Source organism: Hemitrygon akajei, chromosome 1 (assembly GCF_048418815.1).
Source record: "Hemitrygon akajei chromosome 1, sHemAka1.3, whole genome shotgun sequence".
Lineage (NCBI taxonomy): Eukaryota > Metazoa > Chordata > Chondrichthyes > Myliobatiformes > Dasyatidae > Hemitrygon > Hemitrygon akajei.
Genome location: NC_133124.1, coordinates 20,161,288 through 20,181,095, shown reverse-complemented (window position 1 = coordinate 20,181,095; position 19,808 = coordinate 20,161,288).

The following is a 19,808-nucleotide window of genomic DNA, read 5'->3' as shown; positions in this document are numbered from 1 at the left end:
CACTTTAATTCCACAGACCACTCCCACTCCGACATGTCTGTCCATGGCCTCCTCTACCGTCAAGATGAGGCCACACGCAGGTCGATGGAGCAATACCTTATCTCCCACCTAGGTAGCCTCCTTCCTGCTGGCATGAACATCCAACTCACTTACCTCCATTGATACCCCTGCCCCCTACCCTTACCCCCATCCTTATCTATTTTTTTAGTCTGGTTCTCTTTCTCTCTCTTTTTCCCCCCTCACTATAATCTCTCCCCCCAGCCCTACCTTTCTTTCTTTCTCTTTTATTTCCCATAATTCTCCACCTTCCCCCTAGCCCATTTCCCTCCAGCCTATCACTTCCCAGCTCTCTACTTTATCCCTCCCCCAACTTCTTATCCCCCTTCGACCATCCCATGTTACTTCACTCCTGATGAAGGGTTTCAGCCCGAAACATCGTTATTACCTCCTCCCATAGATGCTGTCTGGCCTGCTGAGTTCTGCCAGCATTTTGTGTTTTTTATTTATTTCCAGCATCTGCAGATTCACTCGTGTTGTCTTTGAATATACAGTTGTGTGTCATATTTGCAGTGGCCTTTCCATTTCTTGGTTGATAAGGTATGTGGGAAGCAATGACTCAAACTTTGCAGGCTTCTGAATGAAAAAAAACAAGTTTCAGCCATTGCTCCTTAAGCCTTCCATGTGAACAAGTCTGGAAGTCAGAATTACCCTGAAAACAAGAGACTGACACATCCAAAGCAACACACACAAAATGCTGGAGGACCTCAGCAGGTCAGGCAGCATCGATGGAAAAGAGTAACTAGTTGACATTTGGGGCCAAGACCCTTCTTCAGAACTCTCTTCCATACAGGCTGCCTGATCTGCTAAGATTTCTAGCATTTTGTATGTGTTGCTTTGGATTTCTAGCATCTACATACTTCATTGTATTTATAAATATTTTGATATTAATTGTTCAGGTTGTAATGTACTTTCTTAAATCATGTTTTAACACTATTGTTCAATTATATAATTACATTTTATTATTTTTTATATTTCTAGCAAGACCAATAATTCATTTTAGGGAGTGGATCTTGGAATTTGCTGCATAGACTGTGCTCAAAATACAGAATCCTCTCCATCTTACCCAATGTATGTCAAGTTGCAGCCACAATGGAAATTTAGAATTTCATCAAAGCTTTGCTGCAAATTTAACACTGGATGAAAGAGCCAACCAATAGGTTCTCTGAACCAGTGTTTCATAATGTCCGTTGGGAATTAGCCCTGAAGAAAATACTTCAAATTGAATTGAACAAAAATAATTTTTCCCAGGGCCTTTAGGTTTAAGCCAGCCCAGGTTTTTCCAGTCTTCAGTAGTATCATCCATTTCATGCTGTGGCCGTAGAGAGAGCAAGTCATGAGCAGCCATCATCTTGCTCTTTCAACTTACCTTCTCTCTGAGTGTTACAGATGTGTTTGGATCATGCACATTGGATACAAGATATGTCCTGTATTATGTGTCTCCATGATTTGCTGTTTGCTTAGAGTGCCCAAACCATTTACCTTTCACAAGCGCTATCTTGACCTCAGCTAAACTGTTTTTTAATTGTTTTAGTTTACTGAGATTAGAGTGGAATCGGCCCTTCCAGCACCTCGAGTTCACCGCCCAGCAATCCCCCCCCCCCCCATTTAACACTAGCCTAATCACGGGACAATTTACAATGACCAATCAACCTACCAGTTGGTACATCTTTCGACAATGGAAGGAACCAGAGCACCCGAGCGAAACCCGTGTGGTCACGGAGAGAACATACAAACACCCTACAGCTGGAATTGAGCTCAAATCACGGGTACTATAAAGCCTTGTGCTAAGCACTATGCTACCATGTCGCGTCAAGACATATTGATGTGCTTTTTAAAAACTGACCACTAAACTAACCCCAAAAAGTCCTAACTGGAACATAGCAGAATAAACATCCTTAAATTAACATTATAATTGTTACTGGGGTGCATGAGGTATCTGGGGAGGGGTAGAACCTCTGGTGATAGCTCTTGTTGTGCCTATTCCAGGGCAGCTTGCTCATGTTTGGTCCCCACCAGATGCTCAGCTCTCATTGGTGGCTCCAACTAACTGTTTGCATGCAACAGTGGCCACACTGCTTCGACAGGTGGACTAAACTGGGTGAGGGTAGCCGGCAGCCTCATACCCCAGTGAGAGGGGGACATGAATGTCCTAGCATGCAAAGTCAACTCTGGCAGTCTGGGCGGATGAGATCGACAGTGAGATCCTACTGCCAAGAAGGCAGAATTGTAAAGCTCCATGGATAGTGAAGCTTGTGACAAGGTATGAAGATGTCACGGTCATTCACTGAAACCAAAAAAAACCCCCAACTTCTGACACTTATTTGTACCACTGGACACAGACTTCTAAGGTCGAGAGAGTGCAACTGCCCCACCACAAAGGCTTTTCCACTTTAAAAACTCTCCCACACCGGTTTTCCTGTCATCATCAGACACAAAGGACAAATACCATAACTAACACACACAAAATGCTGAAGGAACTCAGCCGGCCAGTCGGCATGTATGGGAAAAAGTAGTCGACTTTTCGGGCTGAAACCGTTCGGCAGTAAAAAGCTCCGCAGTACAGTACAGGTTACCCCGGTTCAATTCCTGCCACTGCCTGTAAGGAATCTGAATATTCTCCCTGTGACTGCAATGGTTTTCTCCGGGTGCTCCAGTTTCCTCTCACAGTCCAAAGACATACCAGTTGGTAGGCTAATTGCCATTGTAAAGTTTCCCATGATTAAGCTAGGTTTAAATCCAGGAATTGCTGGGCAGCATGGCTCGAAGGGCCAGGAGGGTCTATTCTGTACTATATCATAAAGAGTAATAAAAATATTTTGAGCTTACTTAATTAAGTAGTATGAAGTTAATGCAAATAATAGGCCACACCACACGATACCCTTCTCGACCAAGCAACGACATATGATTATAGTGTCATTTGAGACAACGACTTATTTTGCCTGAAAGGATATTTAATTTAATCTATATTGTGGAATTAATAAATAATTAGATTTAACTTATATGATTAATTTCTGGAGTTGTGAGACTTTACAGCAGCATTAAAATTAATGTAGACACTTAATAATGGATTATGGAATGTTAACACACTGTCTCAAAGGGAAATAAGAGCCATTACAATTTTATTTTCTCCACATGTCACATTAATCTTGAAGTCACTGAACAAATGTTCAAGTAACCTGAAACCTGATATTAGAACAGGTTTTCATTCCCCAGAAGGGAGATTCATTCTGCAAAGAGTACCTGCACTATGTACTTTTACGCTGTGTATGTTTTATTTGCAGTCATTGCTTTAATAGGCAATTTAGCTTTTAATTTATCTTTGATCTTGTGTCCATTGCTGGGAAGTCCCAACTGTAATTGCCCTCAAAAAAGTGGCAGAGAACCACAGTACTGAACTATATTCTGATGCTCCTGATCCTGTCTCCTCTACGTGGAATTGGCACCGCTCTTTTGAGCACCTCTGCACTATCCACTAAAAGCAGAACTTCCTGGTGGCAGCCTTCCACAGGGATCGCTCCCTCCACCACTCCCTTGTCCATTCATCCCTTCCTACTGATCTCCCTCCCAGTAATTATCCCCGCAAACGGCCCAAGTGCCACACTTGTCCAGTCACCTCCTCCATTCGGGACCCCAAGTAGTCCTTCCAGGTGAAGCAACAATTTGCTTTTGAATTTTTTGGGGCTCTCTCTAATGTTCATTGCCCTCGATGCAGCATTCCCTACATTATTGAGACCCGTCGTAAATTGGGGGGACAGCTTCATCGAGCACCTCCGCTCCATCTGCCAAAAGCAGAGCTTCCCGGTGGCCAATCATTCCAATTCCAATATGTCAGTCCATGGCTTTCTCCTGTGCCAAGATGAGATCACCTGACAAGATAGTCTCCAAACTGATGGCATGAATATCCATCTCCTTTTCCAGTAAAAAATACCCTCTCCTACCTCTCTTATTCTATTCCCCACTCTGGCCTCTTACCTCTTCTCATGTGCCTATCACCTCCTCCTAGATCTCTTCCTCCTTCCCTTTCTCCCATGGTCAACTCTCCACTCCTCTCAGATTCGTTCCTCTCCAGCCCTTTATCTTTCCTAACCATCTGGTTTCACCTATCACCTTCTAGCTATTCTCCTTCCCTTCCCCTTATCTTTTTATTCTGGTGTCTTCCCCCTTCCTGTCCAGTCCTGAAGAAGGGTCTTGGCCAGATACGTCAAATGTTCAGTCATTTTCATCGATGCTGCCTGATTTTCTGAGTTCTTTCAGCATTTTGTGTGTGTTTTCTCATACTACTGAACCGCTGTAATTCTTCCAGTGGTACAAAGAGATAAATCTATGTCATATCCTCTGTTCTAAATTATTATGTGACTGGGCCAGCTTAACTTCTGTTCAGTGAGACTCTCAGTAATGAAAGGGGATTAATATAATGGCAATGCTGTTGAATTACTAGCACTCGTTAGATGGAAGAAAGGTAATAGATCAGCCTTTTAATTGTGTTTACTCTCTTCCTGTGTCAGGTCACAGCATGGGCTGGTTTATGCATAAAATAATCAAAAAAAATATATATATATAAATAATTTCATTGATTTGGGAAATAGAACTGACTGAATCATTTTAAAGACTAATACTAACCAGTTGGGCTGAATGGACTTTTTCAGTTCTGCAACAATTATTGCTGCAATGATAACTCTTTTGAAGGAAAGGAAGAGGCTGAGATATGACCTCGAAGAGATAGAAATCACTGCTAATAAATTAAAGGATCAGTAATTTTTGAATAATTACATAAGACATGAAAATCATAGTGTTCATTCATCTATTTCATCCAAAATTAATTATTTTGTTAATGTGACATTAGCTATAGGGAATGTGCTAGAACCTATTAACAGGGAAGTTAGAGCATTTTTAATATGCTTGGCCAGAGCTGGCACAATTTCATGAAATAGAAATTATAGTTACAGAATTTTTTAGCCTTTTTTTAATATAATAGCAGAATTTGTAAAGGGGAACTAGTTGATGCAGTATAATTGGAGTTTTATAAAGACATGCATTAATGTAATGTAATCACTCATGGAGAGTATGAAGTTCTCCTAAGGGGTTGCCTTTAATGGAGAACAACCGAGCATGATTTTGTTTATCATGGAGTCTGCTGCATGAGCAGCCAACTCACAGCCCTCGATAGATCAGAGTCAGGAATCCAGTGGCATGTAATGCAAGACAACTAGGGACCTTCTCTGTTGCAGCTTTCCTCTGCCTTCACTGCCACTGTGATATGTCCAGCTCCAATGCTAAAGTCTTGGTTAGTTCGTTCTTTGTCTGAAACATCATTCTTGATTTTACCACCATGGTTGACCCTAGCAGGAACTAAGCTCCAGGCGCTGCTTGCTCTTCGGATCAAAAAAATTCACTGTCCTCTCCATCATAACAATCCTCAAAGAACATTCATTAATGTTCCATTCCAGAACCTGTTTCACAAAATTTGAGTTCATGTGATTGCAGATAATTTGGGGTGAAATAAAATCCAGAATGCAGTGTAGCAGTTTTTTTATGTTCATAGGTTGCAAGTGGTGAACTATTAATATATGGATCTAACCTCTTGATTTTTATTAAAAAAACTAATTAATTGCACCATCCAGATGATAGAATCTGTGAGGAAGATGCCAAAGGAACTGCAAATGCAGATTAAGATGGACAATCATGAAGAGGAATGTGATATTATCAAAGTAGGAAAAATAAGAGTATTGCCTAAAGATTGAGATGCATTAAACAGCACCTTCACCATGGGTCAATGAACATTTTCCACAAAAAATATTCTGTAGAACATCAAGTTCCAAGTTATATTCTGCTGAACAACCTCACAGTCAGGGCAACCTGCTCATAATGAAAGAGATAGCATTAGATTGAACTGAACTGAATATGCCTCGACTCTTTAGCTTATTTTTGCTGTTTGTGTGTTTTTTTTTTTGTGTGGCAGGTTAGTTTATGTTTATGATGTTTTTCTTTGAACAGCTTCCAGGGTTTTCTTTGTTCCGCGGTTGGCTGTGTGAAGACAAATCTCAGAGATGTATACTGCGTACATAGATTGATAATAAATGTCCTTTGAACTTTGAAACGTGTTCCACTACAAAGCAGAAAGGGTAAAGTTAGCCATAGCGAGCTAAAACGTGAAAGCAGGGATAAACCAGTGCTTGTTCCATTCTTTCAATAAGATCACACCAGATCACTTATCTCAGTGCCATTTTCCTGCTTTGGGTCTATAACCACTTTACTCTGACAGTACCAAAAATTCCACTGAGCATCTAAGTTCCCAGAGACCACTTGGATAGAGAATTCCAAATATTTTCCATCCTACTGAGCTTCACCGGCCACCAACTCCGCTGTTTACCACTAGCCTAATCACTGGATGAATATACAAGGAACCAATTAACCTGGTACCTGGTACCTCTTTAGAATGTGGGAGGAAACCAGAGCACCAGTGACCTGGGTTCAGTTCTCACCACTCTCTGTGAGGAATTTGTACATTTTACCTGTGACTGCATGGGTTTCCTCCAGCTGCTCCACGGTCCAAAGATGTACCGGTTGGTAGGTTAATTGGTCATTGTAAATTGTCTCATGATGAGGCTTGGGATAAATCTGGGATCATTGGGTAGCGGAATAGCCTATTCTGTGCTGCATCTCAATAGAAACCAATGTACAGAAGACAACTGTGCAAATACAAAAGGAAAAAGCAAACAAAATAAACATAGAAACATAGAAAATAGGTGCAGGAGTAGGTCATTCGGCCCTTCGAGCCTGCACCGCCATTCAGTATGATCATGGCTGATCATCCAACTCAGAACCCTGTACCTGCTTTCTCTCCATACCCCCTGACCCCTTTAGCCACAAGGGCCATATCTAACTTCCTCTTAAATATAGCCAATGAACCGGCCTCAACTGTTTCCTGTGGCAGAGAATTCCACAGATTCACCACTCTCTGTGTGAAGAAGTGTTTCCTCATCTTGGTCCTAAAAGGCTTCCCCTTTGTCCTTAAACTGTGACCCCTCGTTCTGGACTTCCCCAACATCGGAAACAATCTTCCTGCATCTAGCCTGTTCAATCCCTTTAGAATTTTATATGTTTCAATAAGATCCCCCCTCAAACTTCTAAATTCCAGCGAGTATAAGCCTAGTCGATCCAGTCTTTCTTCATATGAAAGTCCTGCCATCCCAGGAATCAATCTGGTGAACCTTCTCTGTACTCCCTCTATGGCAAGAATGTCTTTCCTCAGATTAGGGGACCAAAACTGCACACAATATTCTAGGTACGGTCTCACCAAGGCCTTGTACAACTGCAGTAGAACCTCTCTGCTCCTGTATTCAAATCCTTTTGCTATGAATGCCAACATACCATTTACCTTTTTCACCGCCTGCTGTACCTGCATGCCCACCTTCAATGACTGGTGTACAATGACACCCAGGTCTCGTTGCATCTCCCCTTTTCTTAATCGGCCACCGTTCAGATAATAATCTGTTTTCCTGTTCTTGCAACCAAAGTGGATAACCTCACATTTATCCACATTAAATTGCATCTGCCATGAATTTGCCCACTCACCTAACCTATCCAAGTCACCCTGCATCCTCTTAGCATCCTCCTCACAGCTAACACCGCCGCCCAGCTTCGTGTCATCTGCAAACTTGGAGATGCTGCATTTAAGTCCCTCGTCTAAATCATTAATATATATTGTAAACAACTGGGGTCCCACCACTGAGCCTTGCGGTACCCCACTAGTCACTGCCTGCCATTCTGAAAAGGTCCCGTTTACTCCCACTCTTTGCTTCCTGTCTGCCAACCAATTCTCTATCCACATCAATACCATACCCCCAATACCCTGTGCTTTAAGTTTGCATACTAACCTCCTGTGTGGGACCCTGTCAAGCCTTTTGAAAATCTAAATATACCACATCCACTGGCTCTCCCCTATCCACTCTACTAGTTACATCTTCAAAAAATTCTATCAGATTCGTCAGACATGATTTTCCTTTCACAAATCCATGCTGACTTTGTCCGATGATTTCACCTCTTTCCAAATGTGCTGTTATCACATCTTTGATAACCGACTCTAGCATTTTCCCCACTACCGATGTCAGACTAACCGGTCTATAATTCCCCGGTTTCTCTCTCCCTCCTTTTTTAAAAAGTGGGGTTACATTAGCCACCCTCCAATCCTCAGGAACTAATCCAGAATCTAAGCAGTTTTGAAAAATTATCACTAATGCATCCACTATTTCTTGGGCTACTTCCTTAAGCACTCTGGGATGCAGACCATCTGGCCCTGGGGATTTATCTGCCTTTAATTTACCTAACACCACTTCCCTACTAGATAGATAGATAGATAGATAGATAGATAGATACTTTATTCATCCCCATGGGGAAATTCAACATTTTTTCCAATGTCCCATACACTTGTTGTAGCAAAAACTCATTACATACAATACTTAACTCAGTAATAATATGATATGCATCTAAATCACTAACTCAAAAAGCATTAATAATAGCTTTAAAAAAAGTTCTTAAGTCCTGGCAGTTGAATTGTAAAGCCTAATGGCATTGGGGAGTATTGACCTCTTCATCCTGTCTGAGGAGCATTGCATCGACAGTAACCTGTCGCTGAAACTGCTTCTCTGTCTCTGGATGGTGCTATGTAGAGGATGTTCAGGGTTTTCCATAATTGACCGTAGCCTCCTCAGCGCCCTTCGCTCAGCTACCAATGTTAAACTCTCCAGTACTTTGCCCACGACAGAGCCCGCCTTCCTTATCAGCTTATTAAGACGTGAGGCGTCCTTCTTCTTAATGCTTCCTCCCCAACACGCCACCACAAAGAAGAGGGCGCTCTCAACAACTGACCTATAGAACATCTTCAGCATCTCACTGCAGACATTGAATGACGCCAACCTTCTAAGGAAGTACAGTCGACTCTGTGCCTTCCTGCACAAGGCATCTGTGTTGGCAGTCCAGTCTAGCTTCTCGTCCAACTGTACTCCCAGATACTAACATGTATTTCCCTCAGTTCCTCCATCTCACTAGACCCTCAGTCCCTTACTATTTCCAGAAGATTATTTATGTCCTTCTTAGTGAAGACAGAAACAAAGTAGTTATTCAATTGTTCTGCCATGTCTTTGTTCCCTATGATCAATTCACCTGTTTCTGACTGTAAAGGACCTACATTTGTCTTGACCAATCTTTTTCTTTTCACGTATCTATAAAAGCTTTTACAGTCAGTTTTTATGTTCCCTGCCAGCTTTCTCTCATAATCTTTTTTCCCTTTCCTAATTAAGCCCTGTGTCCTCCTCTGCTGGTCTCTGAATTTCTCCCAGTCCTCAGGTGTGCCGCTTTTTTTTTGCTAATTTATATGTTTCTTCTTTGGACTTGATACTATCCCTAATTTCCCTTGTCAGCCACGGGTGCACTACCTTCCCTGGTTTATTCTTTTGCCAAACTGGGATGAACAATTGTTGTAGTTCATCCATGTGATCTTTAAATGCTTGCCATTGCATATCCACCATCAACCCTTTAAGTATCATTTGCCAGTCTATCTTAGCTAATTCACGTCTCATACCTTCAAAGTTACCCTTCTTTAAGTTCAGAACCTTTGTTTCTGAATTAACTATGTCACTCTCCATCTTAATGAAGAATTCCACCATATTATGGTCACCCTTACCCAAGGGGCCTCGCACGACAAGATTGCTAACTAACCCTTCCTCATTGCTCAATACCCAATCTAGAATGTCCTGCTCTCTAGTTGGTTCCTGGACATGTTGGTTCAGAAAACCATCCCGCATACATTCCAAGAAATCCTCTTCCTCAACACCCTTACCAATTTGGTTCACCCAATCTATATGTAGATTGAAGTCACCCATTATAACTACTGTTCCTTTATTGCACACATTTCTAATTTCCTGTTTAATGCCATCCCCAATCTCACTACTACTGTTAGGTGGCCTGTACACAACTCCCACCAGCGTTTTCTGCCCCTTAGTGTTATGCAGCTCTACCCATATCGATTCCACATCCTCCAGGCTAATGACCTTCCTTTCTATTGCGTTAATCTCCTCTCTAACCAGCAATGCTACCCCACCTCATTTTCTTTCCTGTCTATCCCTCCTGAATATTGAATATCCCTGGATGTTGAGCTCCCATCCTTGGTCACCCTGGAGCCATGTCTCTGTGATCCCAACTATATCATATTAATTAATTACTATCTGCACATTCAATTCATCCACCTTGTTACGAATGCTCCTTGCATTGACTCACAAAGCCTTCAGGCTTGTTTTTACAACACTCTTAGCCCTTATACAATTATGTTGAAAAGTGGCTCTTTTTGCTTTTTGCCCTGGATTTGCCTGCTGGCCACTTTTACTTTTCACCTTACTACTTTTTGCTTCTACCTTCATTGTACACTCCTCTGTCTCTCTGCACTTGTTCCCATCCCCCCTGCCACATTAGTTTAAAGCTTCCTGAACCGCAGTAGCAAACGCTCCCCCTAGGACATTGATTCCAGTCCAGCCCAGGTGCAGACTGTCCTGTTTATACCAGTTCCACCTCCCCCAGAACTGGTTCCAATGCCCCAGAAATTTGAATCCCTCCCCCTTGCACCATTTTTCAAGCCACATATCCATCTGAAATATCCTTCTATTTCTACTCTGACTAGCACGTGGCACTGGTAGTAATCTAGAGATTATTACCTTTGTGGTCCTACTTTTTAGTTTATCTCCTAACTCCCTAAATTCACCTTGTAGGTCCTCATCCCGTTTTTTACCTATATCGTTGGTACCTTTGTGCACCACGACCACTGGCTGTTCACCCTCCCATTCCAGAATGTCCTGCAGCCGCTCAGAGACATCCTTGACCCTTGCACCAGGGAGGCAACATACCATCCTGGAGTCTCGTTTGCGACCACAGAAATGCCTATCTATTTCCCTTACAATCAAATCCCCTATCACTATAGCTCTCCCACTTCTTTTCCTTCCCTCCGGTGCCACAGAGCCACCCATGGTGCAATGAACTCGGCTGCTGCTGCCTTCCCCTGATGAGATATTTCCCCCAGCAGTATCCAAAACAGTCTATCTGTTTAGGAGGGAGATGACCTCAGGGGACTCCTGCACTACCTGCCTACTGCTACACTGTCTAGTGGCCACCCCTTCCCTTTCTGCCTGTGTAGCCTTTACCTGCGGTGTGGCCAACTCACTGAACGTGCTATTCACGACTTTCTCAGCATCGCGGATGCTCCAGTATGAATCCAATCGCAGCTCCAGACCCTCAATGCGGTCTGCCAGAAGCTGCAGTTGGACACACTTCCTGCACACATAGTCGTCAGGGACACTGGAAGTATCCCTGATTTCCCACATGCTGCAGGATGAACAAACCACGGGGCCGATCTCAGCTGCCATGACCTACCCAATACTTGCCTCAACTTTTGAAACTTTCTCCTTTGAAAGGAACTTACCTGGCCTTACCTCACAAATAATAAATAAATAAATAGATAGATAGATAGATAAGCAGTATGTATTGAGAACATGAGATTAAGTGAGTCTGTAGGTTATGGGAGCAGTTCAGTGTAAGGTGCTCCTTCCCTCCACTGGCCTGCAGGTCACCCTTGGGCAATATGTAGCATCTCCTTAACCAACCCCCCTCCCCCTCCCCCCACAAATCAGGGTTATGTGAAGCTTTGGGAGCCGTATGAGCAGCTGGTGCATAGCAAAAGTCCTGGTTATGCGACCACTGACACCAGGCAGACAATCTCTGAAGAGGGTTGATAATGGCTGGGTTACCCATCTTGTAAAGACACTGCCCACAAGAAGGCAATGGCAAACCACTTCTGTAGAAAAATTTGCCAAGAACAATTATGGTTATGGAAAGACCATGATCACCCACAACACATGACACAACACATAATGAATGAACTACCCTGAGGGATGCATTAATGCTAGCTGGTTGGATTCAGGTTGAATTTAGAAATTATAGCATTAAAAGGAAAGTGGAGTTGGCAGGGTGGGGGGCAGGTCATGGGAAGTAATTGAGCCTGTAATTTCCAAAGTTTAGAGAATGAGATGGGATCTCAATGAAATATATAATTTTTTTTAATACTTTGATAGGGCTGATGCCAAGAGACAGTTTTGCCTGTCTCTTGGAGACAGAAGAGAGATTGCCCAAACACAATCTCAGGATAAAGATGTTGACTTTATAGGATTGCAATGTGGCAGAAATTGACCTCGATAGAGAGCTATTATGTAAGGCATTTGATAGAATTTTGGACATTAATGAAATCAAGGGATAAAGAGATTGGGAAAGGAGGCTGTTAGTATAATTAGAATTGTTGTTTAGTAAGAAGGTTTACTTCTAACAAAGTGCATTCTCAAATTGTTTGCCAAGATAAGAGTTTTGATTTTAGTTTTTGTTAACAGAATTTTCCAGAATATTCTCAAGATAATGCACTTCAAACTACAATATAACCATATTTACGCATAATGACAATAAACCAACAATTATCATTAACAGACTGAAAATTATATGAGAATGTGTAACGTGTGCAACCATTATACTCCAAAGCCTTAGTTTAACCATAATTGAAGATTGCACATTTCATTTTCCCTCATGCTTTCAGCATCTGGCTGGAACATTTTCTTAATATTGGTGTGTTTCTTGCTAATAGCACCTTACAAAACATTCCATTTTACTGAACATGATTTAGTAGTCTGTAGCTGTACTAGTATTCATATTAACAGTCAAGTCATTAATACTTAGCTTTGAAATTCTGTCCTATCTCTAATTGCATGGACGTTAGAGTGAAAGGAGGGAAGGGAAAGGTTGAGTAAATTGAGGTGAGGGTGGTGTTCTGGTGCTTAGGAGTGCAAGGTGATCGCGTTGAAATAAATAAAATTCCTAGTGCTCCTTGAATATTTGAAGCCAAACCCATTTTACCACATATAACTCTCTGGCTTTCTACTTCAATCATTTCCTTTCCATGAAAAGGGGTTTAGTATTCTGGTTTAGTGTTCCCTACCTAACCTCTGAACTGAGGCTGCATAGCTTTCTTTTCTGCAATTAATGCATCTGGCTGCTGTGCTCTGAGAGACAAGCTGAACAATTTCACTGCAACAATAGCAGGCTTTCCTGACAGAACTCTGACCGAATAAAATCCTTGGAACAGGGAGCGAGAAATCATGGGAAAATTAGTCAAGCTAACCTTCAGTATAATATCCAGATCCACAGAACAAGCCAGGAGAGGCATTCTGTCTGTGCTTACATGTAGCTAAACTACAGCAAGAATAGATGCTAGAGACCACAATGCAGGTCAAAATAACTACTGACTGAACATTTAACAAAAAATATTGCTCTAGGGAAGGAGAACCAATAAAAAGGCAGAGTGAATGGAACCTATGTTTTTTGTCCTTAGCTTATTTGCAGGATTGCTCCGAACTTTTTCTCCTTTAATGTACTGTCCTACCACCTCATCATTCAATTGGTCGAGGTGCTGGAAGTTTCTGAAAGGTCACAGCAATAGCAACTACTTCCATCAGCAATAAGGAACAGCCATAACTCTGCCCTGTTGGTCAGTGTTATGGAGGACCTTTGCAGCAGTGGACAAAATCAGTGAGGACCATGCCAGCAAGGGTTCCAACCAGGATTGCAAACATGGCACCAGTACTCTCTGAGGAGGTCAGCAAGGTCCTAAACAGAACCCTGGACTCTGGGAACCCAGCACAGATACCTGTGACTGGCCCCAGCATAAGATAGTGTTTGAGACTCACACCGATAATTAGAGAACTTTCACAATGCGCCCGGGCCATGGCAGAACCCAAGTGCAGAAGAAAGACAGACTCCACTGTAGAGACAGAGATGGAAGTTTATTCATAAGAATCCCAAATGAACCCTTGTGGCTTAGCTGAGAAAGGTGTAACATTCTCAAAACTAGGACCCTGTGATTAGTGCTGATCAGGCACCTGCTTAAATAGTACAAGTAACACGGAATCCCCAAACCTATCAAAATAAACTTAACAAGTTTAAGCTGAAAGCACCAGGAGACCGCATTACAAAGAGTAAATTGCTAGAGTCAAAAGCAGAATGAACTCTAACCAATTAATGACAATAACTGATAGGATTACATACTTTCTAGAAAAAAGAAGTCTTATTTCTCCCTACCAAAGTGGTTATCGCAAAGGAAGAACTACAGTAGATTCAACACTTAGCTTGAAATCTGAAATTAGGGAGGCTCAAACAAATAAAGAAATGGTCCTGGCGGTATTCTTCGACATAGAAAAGACATATGATATGCTCTGGAAAGAGGGAGTGTTAATTAAATCGAAAGAATTAGAGGAGGAAGGAAAATTATATAACTGGGTTCTAGACTTTCCTTTTTGATCGCACAATTCAAGTCAGGGTGGAAGAGTTCTGCAGGACACATTTGGTTGAAAATGGAGCACCACAAGGGAATGTCTGCAGTCCATTACCATTTACCATAATGATAAATGACAAATTTGCACAAGTTGAACATAGTGTGGGGAAATCCTTATATGCAGATGATGAGGCTTTATGGGTGAGAGGAAGAAATATAATTTATATACAAAGGAAAATGCAATATGTAATTAATAAAGTGGAGGAGTGGGCAAATAAATGGGGCTTCAAATTGCAAGTGATATGTTTCCGAGAAATTATACGAACAAAAATTAGAGCAGGTAAAGGTAATTTGGTTCCTCGGTTTGTTATTTGATGAGAAATTTACATGGAAAAAGCAAATTGAGGAAATTATAAACAAATGTAAAAAAATAAACAACTTATTGAGGTGTCTTGCTGGACAGGATTGTGGTGTGATCAGGTTATTGATATTAAGTATTTATCAAGCTCTAATGAGGGCTACTTTGGATTATGGATGTGTAGCATACATGTCATCTGCAGAAAGTAATTAAAAAATGTTGGATTGAGCAAGCTCAGGCCCTCAGGATATGTAGTGGTGCATTCAGAACATCACCTGTATCAGCTCTTCAAGTCGAAACAGGGGAAATGCCATTAAGACTTAGAAGAATAAAGCTAATGCTACATTACTGGGTTAACATCATGGGGCCTAACTATTCTCATCCAGCTAAAGCTATATTAAAAGATTGCTGGGAACATAATAATTCAAATTATAATAGCTTTGGATGGATTGGGGGTGCAGTAGCACGAAAATATGGTCTACACGAGATGGAATATCGCCCTACAGTTCCATTATCTGATGTTCCTTCATGGCTCTTTACAATACATACAGTGGATATAAACCTGCAATAACTTTTAAAAAAGAAGTCTAACTGTGGAATCAAACTGATAGTACAAGAATATATAGATCTGCATTTTAGAAACAAACTTATCATATTTACAGATGGATCAAAAGACCCTAGGTCTGGCCACACATGTATTGCAGTCTACATTCCTCAGTGCAAAACTAGCATTAGGAAAAGAACATCGAACCATTTATCAGTGTATACAACAGAATTAATGGCAATACTGAGTGCATTATCTTGGATAGAAGAAAATAATGTCAAAAAGGTTGTAATTTGTTCAGACAGTTTGTCTGCATTAACCTCTATCAAATCAAGAAAATCAGAGAGTAGACAGGATATTTTATCGGAGATTCTAGGCAAGTTGTATACACTGACCGAAAATGGGGTAGAAGTAAGCTTCCTTTGGGTTCCTGCTCATTGTGGTGTGGAAGGTAATGAAGAAGTGGACATTATAGCTAAATAATTACTCAAATTGTCTATAATAGAGGTCCAGATCCCTCTAAACAAAGCAGAAGTCAAAAGCATTATAAAAACACGTATTGTGGAAACATGGCAGAAACACTGGGATGAGAATGAAACAGGGAGACAACTGTACAAAATACAAAGGCAAGATAGATACCAAAGAATATCAGGTGGGCATAGAAAGATAGAAGTGATCATCAGTCATTTATGAATTGGTCACACAAGTCTTAATTACACATTATACAAAATAGGGAAACATCCAACTGGGTTGTGTGAATACTGTAATCAACCAGAAACAGTTGAACATGTATTGATAAAATGTAAGAAATATCAAAGAGAAAGAGTGAAGATGATAGGAGTGCTTCAGATAAAAAATAAACTGCTGTGGGTATAGAAGACATTTTAAGTGGGAGTTCAAGAGAAATACGGACCTATATCATGGAGTATCTGAAAGAATCTGGTTTATTATGTAGAATTTAGGGAATGCAATTCTTTTCATTCCTCCTGTTTATCAAACGATCCACACTCCAGTCCAGTAGGTGACGGTAATGCACCTTAAAGCTGGTTTGCCAACCACCAGAAAACAAAAGAAGAAGAAGAAGAATTATTAATGACTCTCATTAAGCAACAATTAACCAACTCAGGTGCTCTTAAAACCTCAGAGCCCAATGCTTTCCAGCTCCTTGAACAAGCCTGAAGAGCTGGTTACAGTTAAGTATTGTATGATTAAAGCTTTATTTGTATGTGTGTTAAAACAGAGTTACTAGGATCTGACTTGAGTCTGTATGCTTGCTTCAAACCTATAAAATACACGGGTAAAGCACACTTAAAGAGATATTGGTTGAAGTACTTAGAAAACATACAAGTAACTCCCAATAATAAACCCAAGAAATTCTACAGACGCTGGAAATCTGCTCCATCTGATGTACCATGGAGAGCATTCTAATTTGTTGCACTACTGCAGAGGAGATTTACAAGGATGTTGCCTGGATTGGGGAGCATGCCTTATGAGAATAAGTTGAGTGAACTCGGCCTTTTCTCCTTGGAGTGACAGAGGTTGAGAGGTAACCTGTTAGAGGTGTACAAGATACTGAGAGGCATTGATTGTGTGGATAATCAGAGGCTTTTCCCCAGGGCTGAAATGGCTAGCACGAGAGGGCATAGTTTTAACATACTTAGATACAGGTACAGAGGAGATGTCAGGGGTAAGTTTTTTATGCAGAGAGTGGTAAGGGCGTGGAATAGGCTGCCAGCGGAGGTGGTAGAGGCGGAAACGATAGAGTCTTTTAAGAGACTCCTGGATGGCTATATGGAGCTTGGAAAAATAGAGGGCTATGTGTAAAGCCTTGGTAGTTCTAAGGTAGGGACATGTTCGGCACAGCTTTGTGGACCGAAGGGCCTGTATGGTGCTGTATGTTTTCTATGTTTCTATGCTTCTGTGCCTGGTATGGAGGGGCTAATGCACGGAATCAGAAAGAGCTGCAGAAGGATGTATTCTCAACCAGTTCCATCATGGGCATTATCCTCCCCTCAAAAGGCAATGCCTCAAAAGGCAGCATCCATCATTAAGGACCCCCATCACCTAGGACCTACCCTCTTTTCATTGCTACCATCGGGGAGTAGGTACAGGAGCCTGAAGATACACAATATTTTAGAATCAAATTCTTCACCTCCGCCATCAGATTTCTGAATGGTCCAGGAACGCAGGAACTCTACCTCACTGTTTGCTTTCTTTTCACACTACTTATTTATTTTTCACATATTTCTGATTGTAGTTTATAGTACTTTTTATGTATTGCACTGAACTGCTGTGGCAAAAGAACAAATTTCATATCGTTTGTCAGTAATAATAAACTTGATTCAGATTCTGAAATCTTGAGGAAAACACACTAAGTGCTGGAGGAACTCGGCAGGTCAGGAAGCATCAATGAAGGACTGAAGTGTCTCAGCCTGAAACATCAACTGTTTATTCCTCTCCATAGGAGTAGCACCGCCATTTTAGATCATGTGCCCTTTCCAGTGCTCCTGCTTCTGGCACTTTAACAAGGTAACACCAATGTGCTCTGCAGATAAAGCTCTTTGTCATTTTTAGAAAGCACTACCAGAGCAACTCTGGATGCATTTCCAACTAGTAATTCTTGTACATTTCTAATCTGGACTGTACATGCTCATCCATCGGTTCACCTCCAGTTCAAGAGCAAGCCACAGTTTCAGTGAAGGAAATTATGACCAGGTATGTGCAAGTCCCAATGCCACAAGAAGTTATTTTTAGAATCAAGGTTTAAAGTTCAAAGTTTCTTTTTCCACTGAGACTGAGTGCGACTACAACTAGTGGTCATGGGTTAGGATGAAAGGTGAGAAGTATCGGGAACATGAAGGGAAACTTCTTCACTCAGTGGGTGAGAGAGTGGAACAAGCGCCAGCCCAAATGGTGCATGCAAGCTTGATTTCAACTTTAAGAGCAGTTTAGATCAGCACAGGGATGGTAGAGGTATGGTGGGCGATAGTCCCAGTGCAGGTGGATGGGAGTAGGCAGTTTAAATGGTTTGGCATGGACTAGAAGGGCTGAAGGGTCTGTTTTTGTACTGTATTTTCTATGACTCTGTCAAAGTATGTATAATATCACCATATACTACACTGAGATTAATTTTCTTGCAGGCATTCACTGGAGTACAGATAAATATAATAGAATCGATGAAAATTTATACACAAAGACTGACAACAGTTTCTTCCCCTAAGCCATTAGACTCCTCAATTCCCAGAGTCTAGTCTGACATCAACACACACACACACACACACACACACACACACACACACACACACACACACACACACACACACACACACACACACACACACACACACACACACACACACACACACACACACACACACACACACACACACACACCACTCCCTTTGCAATTTTTGCTCATTTCTTTCTCAATTCCCGCTAAAACAATGTGTACATTCACATTTCCATCATTTATTATTATATTGTAATTTGCCCTTCACTGTGCATATTAATTATTGTACTGCCTTGCGCTGTTTTGTGCACTTTATGTAGTCCCATGCAGGTCTGAAGTCTAATGTAGGTTTGAGTTGTTTCACGTAGTCTAGTGTAGTTTGGCGTTTCATGTAGCACCATGGTCCTGGAGAAGTGTTGTTTCATTTTTACTGTGCACTGTACCAGCAGTTATGGCTGAAATGACAATAAAAATTACTTGACTTGAAATGACCAAAGTGCAAAAGAAGACAATACATGCAAATACAAATAAATAGATAGATAGATAGATAGATAGATAGATAGATAGATAGATAGATAACATTGAGAACCTGAATTACAGAGTCTGTGAAAGTGTGTCCATAGATTTTGGAATCATTTAACAAAGAAATTACTCACAATCCCCTCTGAATTCCTCCAACAGGTTGCAAACTTACAATATGCTACAATCACAGACTGTGTTAGATGGAAGTGGCTTTGCAGATTCACACAGATTCACAGAGTCATACAGCACACAAATAGTTTACTTGATCCTTCATTCCATTTGCACCATCAAGTACCCATCTGTGCTTTTCACATTTACTAGCACTTGTTCATTATCTGTATGCCTTGGCAATTCAAAGTTCAAGTTCAAAGTAAGTTTATTATCAAAGAACATATATGTCGCCATATACAATCCTGAGATTTGTTTTAATATCATAAGACCGTAAGATATAGGAGCAGAATTAGGCCATTTAGCCCATCGAGTCTCTTCTACCAGTCCATCATGGCTGATCCATTTTCCCTCTCTGCCTCAATTTCATGTCTTCTCCCCAGGTCCCTCCATGCCCTGACCAATCAAGAATCTATCAATATCTGCTTTGCGTATACCCAATGACTTGATTTCCACAGCCGCCTGTGGCAACAAATTCCACAAAAAACACTAACATTACGTATAAGAGATAGGCCTGAATCTATGCCCTTTAGTTTTAGAAATGTCAGCTACAGGGGAAATTTTCCTAATA